Source organism: Patagioenas fasciata, chromosome 35, assembly GCF_037038585.1.
Source record: "Patagioenas fasciata isolate bPatFas1 chromosome 35, bPatFas1.hap1, whole genome shotgun sequence".
Taxonomy (NCBI): domain Eukaryota; kingdom Metazoa; phylum Chordata; class Aves; order Columbiformes; family Columbidae; genus Patagioenas; species Patagioenas fasciata.
The window spans coordinates 571,010-585,476 of record NC_092554.1 but is presented as its reverse complement, the minus strand read 5'-3'; positions in this window follow the sequence as shown (position 1 = coordinate 585,476).

Genomic DNA, 14,467 nt, shown 5'->3' with positions numbered 1-14,467 from the left:
TGAAGTCAAAGGACCCCCCATTGTCCCCAGGGCCCATTGTGACATCCTGGGGATCCCTCCTTGTCCCCAGGGCCCATTGTGACATCCTGGGGACCCTCCTTGTCCCCAGAGCCCATTGTGACATCCAAGGGACCCCCTTTGTCTCCAGGGCCCATTGTGGCACCATGGGGACCCCCTTTGACACTGGGGCCCATTGTGACACCGTCGACACCCCCCTTTGTCCCCAGGGCCCATTGTGACATCCTGAGGACCCCCCTTGTCCCCAGAGCCCATTGTGACATTCAGGGGACCCCCTCTTGTCCCCAGGGCCCATTGTGACGTCCCAGGACCCTCCATTGTCCCCAGGGCCCATTGTGACATCCTGGGGATCCCTCCTTGTCCTCAGGGCCCATTGTGATGTCCCAGGACCGCCCATTGTCCCCAGGGCCCATTGTGACATCCTGGGGATCCCTCCTTGTCCCCAGGGCCCATTGTGACGTCCCAGGACCCCCCATTGTCCACAGGACCCATTGTGACATTCAGGGGACCCCCTTTGTCACTGGAGCCCATTGTGACATCCCAGGACCGCCCATTGTCCCCAGGGCCCATTGTGACATCCTGGGGACCCCACTTGTCCCCAGGACCCATTGTGACACTATGGGGAACCCCCTTGTCCCCAGGGCCCATTGTGACGTCCTGGGTACCACCCTTGTCCGCAGGGCCCATTCTGATACCGTGGGGACCCCCTTTGTCCCCAGGGCCCATTGTGACATTCAGGGGACGCTCTTTGTCCACAGGGCCCATTGTGACATCCTGGGGACCCTCCTTGTCCCCAGTGCCCATTGTGACATTCAGGGGACCCCCTTTGTCCCCAGGGCCCATTCTGATACCGTGGGGACCCCCTTTGTCCCCAGGGCCCATTGTGACATTCAGGGGACGCTCTTTGTCCACAGGGCCCATTGTGACATCCTGGGGACCCTCCTTGTCCCCAGGGCCCATTGTGACATTCAGGGGACCCCCCTTTGTCCCCAGGGCCCATTCTGATACCGTGGGGACCCCCTTTGTCCCCAGGGCCCATTGTGACATTCAGGGGACGCTCTTTGTCCACAGGGCCCATTGTGACATCCTGGGGACCCTCCTTGTCCCCAGGGCCCATTGTGACATTCAGGGGACCCCCTTTGTCCCCAGGGCCCATTCTGATACCGTGGGGACCCCCTTTGTCCCCAGGGCCCATTGTGACATTCAGGGGACGCTCTTTGTCCACAGGGCCCATTGTGACATCCTGGGGACCCTCCTTGTCCCCAGAGCCCATTGTGACATCCAGGGGACCCCCTTTGTCCCCAGGGCCCATTGTGGCACCATGAGGACCCTCTTTGTCACTGGGGCCCACTGTGACATCAGAGGACCCCCCTTTGTCCCCAGGGCCCATTGTGACATCCTGGGGACCCTCCTTGTCCCCAGAGCCCATTGTGACATCCCAGGACCCCACTTTGTCCCCAGGGCTTATTGTGACACCATGGGGATCTCCCTTGTCCCCAGGGCCCATTGTGACATCCCATGACCCCCCTTTGTCCCCAGTGCTATTGTGAAATCCTGGGGACCCCTTTTGTCCCCAGGGCCCATTGTGACACCGTGGGGAACCCCTTTGTCACTGGGGGCCATTGTGACATTCCAGGATTTCACTTTGTCCCCAGGGCTCGTTCTGACACCTTGGGGACTCCCATTGTCCCCAGGGCCCATTGTGACATCCTGGGCAACCCCATTGTCCCCAGGGCCCATTGTGACATCCTGGGGACCCCCATTGTCCCCAAGGCCCATTGTGACATTCCAGGACCCCCCATTGTCCCCAGGGCCCATTGTGACATCCACTGCACCCCCTTGTCCCCAGGGCCCATTGTGACATTCAGGGGACCCCTCTTTGTCCCCAGGGCCCATTGTGACATCCTGGGGACCCCCGTTGTCACTGGGGCCCATTGTGACGTCCCAGGACCCCCCATTGTCCCCAGGGCCCATTGTGACATCCTGGGGATCCCTCCTTGTCCCCAGGGCCCATTGTGACGTCTTAGGACCCCCCATTGTCCCCAGGGCCCATTGCGACATTCAGGGGACGCCACTTTGTACCCAAGGCACATTGTGACATCCTGGGGACCCCCCCTTGTCCCCAGGGCCCATTGTGACATCCTGGGGATCCCTCCTTGTCCCCAGGGCCTATTTTGATGTCCCAGGACCCCCCATTGTCCTCCGGACCCATTGTAACATTCAGGGAACCCCTTTGTCACTGGGGCCCATTGTGACATCACAGGACCGCCCATTGTCCCCAGGGCCCATTGTGACATCCTGGGGACCCCATTTTCCCCAGGACCCATTGTGACCCTATGGGGACCCCCCCTTGTTCCCAGGGCCCATTGTGACACCGTGGGTACCACCCTTGACCGCAGGGCTCATTGTGACATCGCAGGACCCCCCTTTGTCCCCAGAGCCCATTGTGACATACAGGGGACCCCCTTTGTCCCCAGGGCCCATTGTGACATCGCAGGACCCACCCTGGTCCCCAGGGCCCATTGTGACATCCTGGGCACCCCTTTTGTCCCCACGGCCCATTGTGGCACCATGGGGACCCCCTTTGTCACTGGGGCCCATTGTGACATCCCAGGACCCCACTTTGTCCCCAGGGCTGATTGTGACGTCCCAGGGCCCCTCTGTGTCCCCAGGGCCCATTGTGACACTTTAGGGACCCCTCTTTGTCCCCAGGGCCCATTGTGACATCCTGGAGACCCCCCCTTGTCCCCAGGGCCCATTGTGACGTCCCAGGACCCCCATTGTCCCCAGGGCCCATTGTGACATCCTGGGGATCCCTCCTTGTCCGCAGGGCTGATTGTGACGTCCTAGGGCCCCTCTGTGTCCCCAAGGCCCATTGTGACGTCCCAGGACCCCCATTGTCCCCAGGGCCCATTGTGACATCCTCGGCACCCCCTTGTCCCCAGGGCCCATTGTGACATTCAGGGGACCCCTCTTTGTCCCCAGGGCCCATTGTGACATCCTGGGGACCCCCTCTTGTCCCCAGGGCCCATTGTGACGTCCCAGGACCCCCCATTGTCCCCAGGGCCCATTGTGACATCCTGGGGATCCCCCCTTGTCACCAGGGCCCATTGTGACATTCAGGGGACCCCCCTTTGTCTCCAGGACATATTGTGAGACCGTGGGGACCTCATTAGTCCCCAGGGCCCATTGTGACATCCTAGGGATCCCCTCTTCTCCCCAGGGCCCATTGTGACGTCCCAGGACCCCCCATTGTCCCCAGGGCCCATTGTGACCTCCTCGGCACCCCCTTGTCCCTAGGGCCCATTGTGACATTCACGGGACCCCCCATTGTCCCCAGGGCCCATTGTGACATCCTGGGGACCCTCCTTGTCCCCAGAGCCCATTGTGACATCCAGGGGAACCCCCTTGTCCCCAGGGCCCATTGTGGCACCATGGGGACCCCCTTTGTCACTGGGGCCCATTGTGACATCCCAGGACCCCCCTTTGTCCCCAGGGCCCATTGTGACATCCTGGGGACCCCCATTGTCCCTAGGGCCCATTGTGACATTCCAGGACCCCCCATTGTCCCCAGGGCCCATTGTGACATCCACTGCACCCCCTTGTCCCCAGGGCCCATTGTGACATTCAGGGGACCCGCCATTGTCCCCAGGGCCCATTGTGACATCCTGGGGACCCCCCCTTGTCACTGGGGCCCATTGTGACGTCCCAGGACCCCCCTTTGTCCCCAGGGCCCATTGTGACATTCAGGGCACCCCCTTGTCCCCAGGGCCCATTGTGACATTCAGGGGACCCCTCTTTGTCCCCAGGGCCCATTGTGACATCCTGGGGACCCCCCCTTGTCACTCGGGCCCATTGTGATGTCCCAGGACCCCCCATTGTCCCCAGGGCCCATTGTGACATTCAGGGCACCCCCTTGTCCCCAGGGCCCATTGTGACATTCCAGGGACGCCTCTTTGTACCCAGGGCACACTGTGACATCCTGGGGACCCCCCCTTATCCCCAGGGCCCATTGTGACATCCCAGGACCCCCCATAGTCCGCAGGGCCCATTGTGACATCCTGGGGATCGCTCCTTGTCCCCAGGGCCCATTTTGACGTCCTAGGACCCCCCATTGTCCCCAGGACCCATTGTGACATTCAGGGGGACCCCCTTTGTCTCTGGGGCCCATTGTGACATCCCAGGACCCCACATTGTCCCCAGGGCCCATTGTGACATCCTGGGGACCCCACTTGTCCCCAGGACCCATTGTGACACTATGGGGACATCCACTTGTGCCCAGGGCCCATTGTGGCACTGTGGGTACCACCCTTGTCCGCAGGGCTCATTGTGACATCCCAGGACCCCCCATTGTCCCCAGGGCCCATTGTGACATTCAGGGGACCCCCCTTTGTCGCCAGGGCCCGTTCTGATACCGTGGGGACCTTGTTTGTCCCCAGGGCCCATTGTGACATCCTGGGGATCCTCCGTGTCTCCAGAGCCCATTGTGACATCCAGGGGACCCCCTTTGTCCCCAGGGCCCATTGTGGCACCATAGGGACCCACTTTGTCACTGGGGCCCATTGTGACATCCCAGGACCCCCCCTGGTCCCCAGGGCCCATTGTGACATCCGGCGGACCCCCCTTTGTCCCTAGGGCCCATTGTGACATCCTGGGGACCCGTTTCTCCCCACAGCGTATTGTGGCACCATGGGGACTCCCCCTTGTCACTGGGGGCCCATTGTGACACCATGGAGACCCCTGCTTGTCCTCAGGGTCCATTGTGACATCCTGGGCACCCCCTTGCTCCCAGGGCCCATTGTGGCACCATGGGGATACCCCCTTGTCCCCAGGGCCCATTGTGACATTCTAGGACCCCACTTTGTCCCCAGGGCCTATTGTGACACCATGGGGACCACTCCTTGTCCTCAGGACTCATTCTCACATCCTGGGTACCCCCCATTGTCCCCAGGGCCCATTGTGACATCGTGGGGACCCCACTTGTCCCCAGTGTCCATTGTGACACTATGGGGACCCCCCCTTGTGCCCAGGGCCCATAGTGACACCGTGGGTACCACCCTTGTCTGCAGGGCTCATTGTGACATCCCAGGACCCCCCATTGTCCCCAGGGCCCATTGTGACATTCAGGGGACCCCCTTTGTCCCCAGAGCCCATTGTGACATGCTGGGGACGCTCTTTGTCCCCAGGGCCCATTGTGACATCCAGGGGACCCCCTTTGTCCCCAGGGCCCATTGTGGCACCATAGGGACCCCCTTTGTCACTGGGGCCCATTGTGACATCCCAGGACCCTCCCTGGTCCCCAGGCCCCATTGTGACATCCTGGGGACCCCCTTTGTCCCAGGACTTCATTGTGACATCCTGGGGACCCCCCTTGTCCTCAGGGTCCATTGTGACAGCCCAGGACCTTACAATGTCCCCAGGGCCCATTGTGTTATCTGGGGGAACCCCTTGTTCCCAAGGCCCATTGTGACATCCTGGGGACCCCCTTTGTCCCAGGACTTCATTGTGACATCCTGGGGACCCACCCTTGTCCCCAGGGCCCATTGTGACATCCCAGGACCCCCATTGTCCCCAGGGCCCATTGTGACATCCTCGGCACCCCCTTGTCCCCAGGGCCCATTGTGACATTCAGGGGACCCCTCTTTGTCCCCAGGGCCCATTGTGACATCCTGGGGATCCCTCCTTGACCCCAAGGCCCATTGTGACATCCCAGGACCCCCCATTGTCCCCAGGACCTATTGTGACATCCTGGCCACCCCCTTGCTCCCAGGGCCCATTGTGGCATTATGGGGACACCCCCTTGTCCCCGGTGCCCATTGTGACATCCCAGGACCCCCCTTTGTCCCCAGGAGCCATTGTAGCACCATGGGGACCACTTTTGTCCCCAGGGCCCATTGTGACATTCTAGGACCCCACTTTGTCCCCAGGGCCTATTGTGACACCATGGGGACCCCTCCTTGTCCTCAGGACTCATTCTCACATCCTGGGCACACGCCATTGTCCCCAGGGCCCATTGTGACATCCTGGGGACCCTCATTGTCCTCAGGGTCCATTGTGACATCCTGGGCACCCCCCATTTTCCCCAGGACCCATTGTGACATCCTGGCCACCCCCTTGCTCCCAGGGCCCGTTGTGGCACCATGGGGACACCCCCTTTGACCCCAGGGCCCATTGTGGCACCATGGCAAGCCCTTTTGTCCCCAGGGCCCATTGTGACATTCTTGGACCCCACTTTGTCCCCAGGGCCTATTGTGACACCATGGGGACACCTCCTTGTCACTGGGGACCCATTGCGACACCATGGGGACCCCCCCTTGTCCTCAGGACTCATTCTCACATCCTGGACACCCCCCATTGTCCCCAGGGCCCATCGTGACATCCACTGCACCCCCTTGTCCCCAGGGCCCATTGTGACATTCAGGGGACCCCTCTTTGTCCCCAGGGCCCATTGTGACATGCTGGGGACGCTCTTTGTCCCCAGGGCCCATTGTGACATCCTGGGGACCCCCTTGTCCCCAGTGCCTATTGTGAAATCCTGGGCACCCCCTTTATCCCCAGGGCCCATTGTGACATTCCAGGACACCCCTTGTCCCCATGGCCCATTGTGAAATCCTGGGGACCTCCTTTGTCCCCAGGGCCCATTGTGACGTCCCAGGACCCCCCTTTGTCCCCAGGGTCCATTGTGACATCCTGGGGACCCTCTTTGTCCCCAGGGCCCATTGTGACAGGGTGGGGACTCCCTTTGTCCCCAGGGCCCATTGTGACATCTCAGGATCCCCCTTTGTCCCCAGGGCCCATTGTGACATCTCAGGACACCCCAATTGTTTCCAGGGCCCATTGTGACATCCTGGGGACCGCCCAGTTGTCTCCAGGGCCCATTGTGGCATCCTGGGTACCCCTTTTATCCCCGGGGCCCATTGTGACATCCTGGGGACTCCCCTTGTCACTGGGGACCCATTGTGACACCATGGGGACCACCCCTTTCTCCCCAGGGCCCATTGTGACGTCCCAGGACCCCTCTTTGTCCCCAGGGCCCATTGTGACATCCCCGGACCCCCCATTGTCCCCAGAGCCCATTGTGACATCCTTGGGACCCCCATTGTCCCCAGGGCCCATTGTGACATTCAGGGGACAGCCTTTTTCCCAAGGGCCCATTGTGACACCATCGGGACCCCCGTTGTCCCCAGGGCCAATTGTGACACCATGGGGACCCTCCTCGTCACTGCGGACCCATTATGACACCATGGGGACCTGCCCTCGTCCTCAGGGCCCATTGTGACATCCTGGGGACCCTCTTGTCCCCAGGGCCCATAGTTGCACCCTGGGGACCCCCTCTTTATTCCCAGTGCCCATTGTGACATCCCAGGACCCCCCTATGTCCCCAGGGCCCATTGTGACACCATGGGGACACCCCTTTGACTCCAGGGCCCATTGTCACATCCCAGGACCTCCCAATTGTCCCCAGGGCCCATTGTGACATCCTGGGGACCCGCCCTTGTCCGCAGGGCCCATTGTGAAGTCCCAGGACCCCCTTTGTCCCCAGGGCCCATTGTGACATCCTGGGGACCCCCCTTGTCACTGGGGACCCATTGTATACACCATGGGGACCCCCATTGTCCCCAGGGCCCATTGTGACATCCTGGGGACCCCCCTTGTCACTGGTGACCCATTGTGACACCATGGGGACCCCCGTTTGTCCCCAGGGCTCATTGTGACATCCCAGGACCTCCCATTGTCCCCAGGGCCCATTGTGACATCATGGGGACCGCCTTGTCCCTCTGGCCCGTTGTGGCACCGTGGGGACCTCCTTTGTCCCCAGGGCCCATTGTGACACCATGGGGACCCCTTTTGTCACTGTGGTCCAATGTGACATCCCAGGACCCCACTTTGTACCCAAGGCCCATTGTGACACCGTGGGGACCCCCCTTGTCTCCAGGACCCACCGTGGCACCGTGGGGACCACCCTTGTCACTGGGACCCATTGTAAAACTATGGGGATCCCCCCTTGTCCCCAGAGCCCATTGTGACATCCTGGGGACCCCCTTGTTCCCCATGGCCCACTGTGATGTCCCAGGACCCCCCCCTTGTCCCCAGAGCCCATTGTGACATCCTGGGGACGCCCTTTTTCCCCAGGACCCATTGTGGCACCATTGGGACCCCCTTTGTCACTGGGGCCCATTGTGACTTCCCAGGACCTCACTTTGTCCCCAGGGCCCATTGTGACTTCCGGGGGACCCCCTTTGTCACCAGGGCCCATTGTGACGTCCCCGGACCCCCCATTGTCCCCAGACCCATTGTGACATCTTGGGGACCCGCTTTGTCCCCAGGGCCCATTGTGACATTCAGGGGACAGCCTTTGTCCCAAGGGCCCATTGTGACACCGTTGGAATCCCCGTTGTCCTCAGAGCCCATTGTGACATCCTGGGAACCCCCTTTGTGCCCAGGGCCCATTGTGACATTTCAGGACCCCACTTTGTCCCCAGGGCCCATTGTGACATCCTGGAGACGCCCTTTGTCCCCAGAGCCCGTTGTGACATCTAAGGACCCCCCAATTGTGCCCAGGGCTCATTGTGACATCCCAGGACCCCCCATTGTCCCCAGGGCCCATTGTGATGTCCTAGGCCCCCCCTTTGTCCCCAGGGCCTATTTTGACATCCTGGGGACCCCCCTTTGTCCCTAGGGCCCGTTGTGACATCCTGGGGACCTCGTTTGTCACTAGGGTCCATTGTGGCACCATGGGGATGCCCTTTGTGCCCAGGACCCATTGTGACATCCTGGGCACCCCCTTTGTCCCCAGGGCCTATTGTGACAGGGTGGGGACTCCCTTTGTCCCTAGGGCCCATTGTGACATCCTGGGGACCTCGTTTGTCCCCAGGGTCCATTGTGGCACCATGGGGACCCCCTTTGTCCCCAGGGCCCATTGTGAAATCCTGGGGACCCCCTTTGTCCCCAGGACCCATTGTGACATCCTGGGCACACCCTTTGTCCCCAGGGCCTATTGTCACAGTGTGGGGACTCCCTTTGTCCCCAGGGTCCATTGTGAAATTCTGGGGACCCCCTTTGTCCCCAGGGCCCATTGTGACATCCTGGGGACCCCACTTTGTTCCCAGGACCCATTGTGATGTCCACAATGGCCCCGTTGTCCCAAGGGGTCATTGTGACATACTGGGGACCTCCTTTGTCCCCAGGGCCCATTGTGACGTCCCTGGACCCTCCATTTTTCCAAGAGCCCATTGTGACATCCTGGCGACCCCGCTTTTTCCTCAGGGCCCATTGTGGCACCATGGGGAGCCCCTCTGTCTCCAGGGCCCATTGTGACATTTAGGGGACTCATCTTTGTCCCCAGGGCCCATTGTGACATCCCAGGACCCCCCTTTGTCCCCAGGGCCCGTTGTGACATCCTGGGGACCTCGTTTGTCACTAGGGTCCATTGTGGCACCATGGGGATGCCCTTTGTCCCCAGGACCCATTGTGACATCCTGGGGACCCCCTTTGTCCCCAGGGCCCATTTTGGCACCACAGGGACGCCCTTTGTCACTGGGGCCCATTGTGACATCCCAGGACACCCCTTGTCTCCAGGGCCCTTTGTGACATTCAGGGGACCCCTCTTTGTCCCCAGGGCCCGTTGTTGCATCCTGGGGTCCCCCCTTGTCCCCAGGGCCCATTTTGACATTCAGGAGAGCCCTCTTTGTCCCCAGGGCCTGTTGTGACATCCTGGGGACCCCCTTTGTCACTGGGGCCCATTGTGACATCCCAGGACCCCCCTTTGTCTGCAGGCCCCAATGTGACATTCAGGGGACCCCACTTTGTCCCCAGGGCCCACTGTGACGTCCTAGGACCTCCCTTTGTCCCCAGGGCCCATTGTGACACCGTGGGGACCCCCTGTTTTCCCCAGGGCCCATTGTGACATCTGGTGGACCCCCTTGTCCCCAGGGCCCATCGTGGAACCGTGGGGACCCTCCTTGTCACTAGGGCCCATTGTGACACCATGGGGACCACCCCTTTCTCCCCAGTGCCCATTGTGACATCCTGGGGACCCCACTTGTCCCCAGAGCCCATTATCACATCCTTGGGACCCCTGTGTCCCCAGGGCCCATTGTGACGTCCCAGGACCCCCCATTGTCCCCAGGGTGCATTGTGACACCGTGGGGACCCCCTTTGTCCCCAGAGCCCATTGTGACATCCTGGGGAGCCCCCTTTGTCCTCAGGGCCCATTGTGACATTTCTGGACCCCCCACTGTCTCCAGGGCCCATTGTGAACATCCTGGGGACCCCTCTTTGTCCCCAGGGCCCATTGTGACATCCTGGGCTGCCCCGTATGTCACCAGGGCCCATTTTGACACCGTGGGGACCCCCTGTTGTCCTCACGGCCCATTGTGACATCCCAGGACCCCCAATTGTCCCCAGGGCCCATTGTGACACCATGGGGAACCCTCTTGTCACTGGGGACGCATTGTGACACAATGGGGACCCCACCTTTGTCTCAAGTGCCCATTGTGACATCCTGGGGACCCCCTTTATCCCCAGGACCCATTGTGACGTCCCAGGACCCCATTTGTCCCCAGGGCCCATTGTGACATCCCAGGGCCCCACTTTGTCCCCAGGGCCCATTGTTACAGGGTGGGACCCCCCTTGTCCCCAGGGCCCATTGTGACATCCTGGTGACTCCCTTTGTCCCCAGGGCCCATTGTGGCACCATGGGGACCCTCTTTGTCACTGGGGCCCATTGTGACATCCCAGGACCCCACTTTGTCTTAGAAGGTCACTGATCGGACTACTGGTACATCCTGACTCTGCTTTCTCAATAAACATTGAAGAACACCTGGGGTTTGTTTGCTCCAAGGGAAAACTTCCCTGCCACGGTTCCTGGTTCCCGGTCCTGTTTCCCGGTCCGGTTTGGCTTCGCTATCAGAACAGCTGCTGCCTCCACAGCCGCGCTCAAAGTCCCCGTTGTGACACCGGGATGGCGGGAGAAGGGGGGTGGCGGGGGCGGCAGCGGCGGCGATTGGGGGGGGGCAGTCGGGGCTGGGCGGACAAGCGGCGGCTGCTGCGGCTCCTCAGGCAGCGACAGCAGCAGCGATCGGGGGGACGTGGGGGGCGGACAAGCGGCGGCTGCTGCGGCTCCTCAGGCAGCGACAGCAGCAGCGATCGGGGGGACGTGGGGGGGCGGACAAGCGGCGGCTGCTGCGGCTCCTCAGGCAGCGACAGCAGCAGCGATCGGGGGGACGTGGGGGGCGGACAAGCGGCGGCTGCTGCGGCTCCTCAGGCAGCGACAGCAGCAGCGATCGGGGGGACGTGGGGGGCGGACAAGCGGCGGCTCCTGCGGCTCCTCAGGCAGCGACAGCAGCAGCGATCGGGGGGACGTGGGGGGCGGACAAGCGGCGGCTGCTGCGGCTCCTCAGGCAGCGACAGCAGCAGCGATCGGGGGGACGTGGGGGGGCGGACAAGCGGCGGCTCCTGCGGCTCCTCAGGCAGCGACAGCAGCAGCGATCGGGGGGACGTGGGGGGCGGACAAGCGGCGGCTCCTCCGGCCGCGGCCAGGACGTGGCTTCGCCGGCACCGGGGCCCGAGACCGCGCGCTGTGGGGCTGCGGGGCGGCTGTGGGGCCGGGGGGCTCCGGGGGTCCCGCAGAGGCCGCTGTGGGGCGGGATGGGGCGGCTGTGGGGCCGGGGGGCTCCGGGGGTCCCGCAGCGGCTGCTGTGGGGCGGGATGGGGCGGCTGTGGAATTACCTGTGGGGCACTCATGGGGCTGCTGTAGGGGTCTTAAGAGGCATGTCTGGAGCACTTATGGGGCGACTATGGGGCAGGTGCTGGGCTGCTACAGCGGGACCTGTGGGGCACCCAGGTATGTGCACCCATCACCGCGTGCACGCGCACGCAGCTACACACTGATGTGTAAGCAAACACGTGGCCACACACACGCACACTTCCACAAGCGTGCCCAGTCCCATCTATTGACAGAAAGACGTACGTGAAATGTACTGACATGCTTGAGGGTAAACACGTGTGTGGATGTTTGGCACACTGCACACACGCACACGTCTGAACGATGATGCTCCAGCTTTAGCATAAATGGAGCTGACATCAAGGCACTCACATGTGGACAGACCAACGTTTATAGGCACTAAGGCTTTCGCGCACAGGTTCGTCCAAGAACAGGCACATACCTGCAGGCACCTCCGAATGTGTGTTCTGTGCGTTCTCTTAAGGGACGCTAGATGGCAGCAAAGACCATGAAATTATTAACCTCAGTCTAACCCTAGGTTTATGACATTTTTTCTTACTATAGATGCGTTTGATGCTAAAAATTCCCCCAAATTGTAATGAATATGCGATAATTGTGTGAATACAAGCATCGCAAGAGCATCCAGTTTTTGGAGCACTTATGGAACATGATAAAGCCAGGCAGAGCCTGACAAAGCGCGACAGAGCCCAACAGGGCTTGACAGAGCCTGATAGAACTCAACAGGGGCCGACAAATCCCGACAGCGCCTGACAGCGAACAGTGGAGTCTGGCCGGGCCTGACAGAGGCTGTCACAGCACGACAGAGCCAGAGGAGCCTGACAGAGCCCAGCAAACCCGACAGGAATAGACAAGGCCTGGGTGCACAGACCTGGGTGCGTGTGGAAAGGTTTCTGCCTGTTTTCCAGCGAGGAATGGTGTGTGTGCACGTGGACAAACAGAAGGCGAAGCAGCTCGGTTCCAACACTGAAGAAGGCTGTACAGTCACGTAGACACGGGGGCTGCTCCACTCCTGCTCTCCTGCTCTCTTGCAGGACACAGAGGCCTCAGAGCCCTGTTCAGTTCAGTTCAGTTCCATACAATGTTCACTGACTGCAAGAAAATCCCTCAAATCCCCCACAATGTGGGGCTCAAAAGGGAGTCCCCCTGAAAAGAGGGGGTCACAGTCCAAAAATGCCTGAAAATTCCTGGGGGAGGATAAAACTTATTAAACCCTGTAAATATGAGCGTGAGAATTTCAAACAGAGAGAAGTCTGTCGTTTGTATTTATATATTGCAGAATGGTATTCATGTAGATATAAAATGATTTTAAAATAAAACCCCTTTTCTACTCTGTTATATAAAGGATTTTAGAATGTAAAAAATTTCTGTTGATGGTTTTAAGAATACAAACATCTTATCTATTTGTAGATTAAAAAGTGAAGGACTTGAAAAAGAAAAAAATATCTAGATAGGAACTTAAAATAGAAAAAAGTGTGAGTAGGTGCGCGCACCGTTGGAGCCCGGAGCGGACTCGCTGCGCCGCTGTTTCTGCGAGGCCCCGGGGAGTGCCCGGCCCGGCCCCGCCCGGCCCGCTCCGCTCCGTCTCAGAGCCGCCTGGAGAGCCGGGTCGGGCAGCCCCTTCTCGGCTCCACCTCTTCCCGAGCTAAGCCACGCCCCCTTGGGGCCGTGCCATGTTGACCGCACCCTCTCCCTACCCCAAGAGGCTCCTCCCATGGGGGCGTGCCCCAGAGAATGCCCGCCCCCAGACCACCTCCCATGGGGCGTGACACAGAGGCTCCGCCCCCCCGAGGGGCTCCCCGTGGGCGTGCCCTCTCAGTACCCGCCCCTCGGCACTGACCCCACCCCATGTAGGCGGGGCCACACCCAGCTGCCCCCTCCCATCTGTGACCCATAACCAACCCCATAGCAGCCCTATGGCTGCCCCACAGGTCCCGCTGTAGCAGCCCAGCACCTGCCCCATAGTCGCCCCATAAGTGCTCCAGACATGCCTCTTAAGAGCCCCTACAGCAGCCCCATGAGTGCCCCACAGGTAATTCCACAGCCGCCCCATCCCGCCCCACAGCGGCCGCTGCGGGACCCCCGGAGACCCCCGGCCCCACACCCGCCCCGCAGCCCCACAGCGCGCGGTCTCGGGCCCCGGTGCCGGCGAAGCCACGTCCTGGCCGCGGCCGGAGGAGCCGCCGCTTGTCCGCCCCCCACGTCCCCCCGATCGCTGCTGCTGTCGCTGCCTGAGGAGCCGCAGCAGCCGCCGCTTGTCCGCCCCCCACGTCCCCCCGATCGCTGCTGCTGTCGCTGCCTGAGGAGCCGCAGCAGCCGCCGCTTGTCCGCCCCCCACGTCCCCCCGATCGCTGCTGCTGTCGCTGCCTGAGGAGCCGCAGCAGCCGCCGCTTGTCCGCCCCCCACGTCCCCCCGATCGCTGCTGCTGTCGCTGCCTGAGGAGCCGCAGCAGCCGCCGCTTGTCCGCCCCCCCACGTCCCCCCGATCGCTGCTGCTGTCGCTGCCTGAGGAGCCGCAGCAGCCGCCGCTTGTCCGCCCAGCCCCGACTGCCCCCCCCCAATCGCCGCCGCTGCCGCCCCCGCCACCCCCCTTCTCCCGCCATCCCGGTGTCACAACGGGGACTTTGAGCGCGGCTGTGGAGGCAGCAGCTGTTCTGATAGCGAAGCCAAACCGGACCGGGAAACAGGACCGGGAACCAGGAACCGT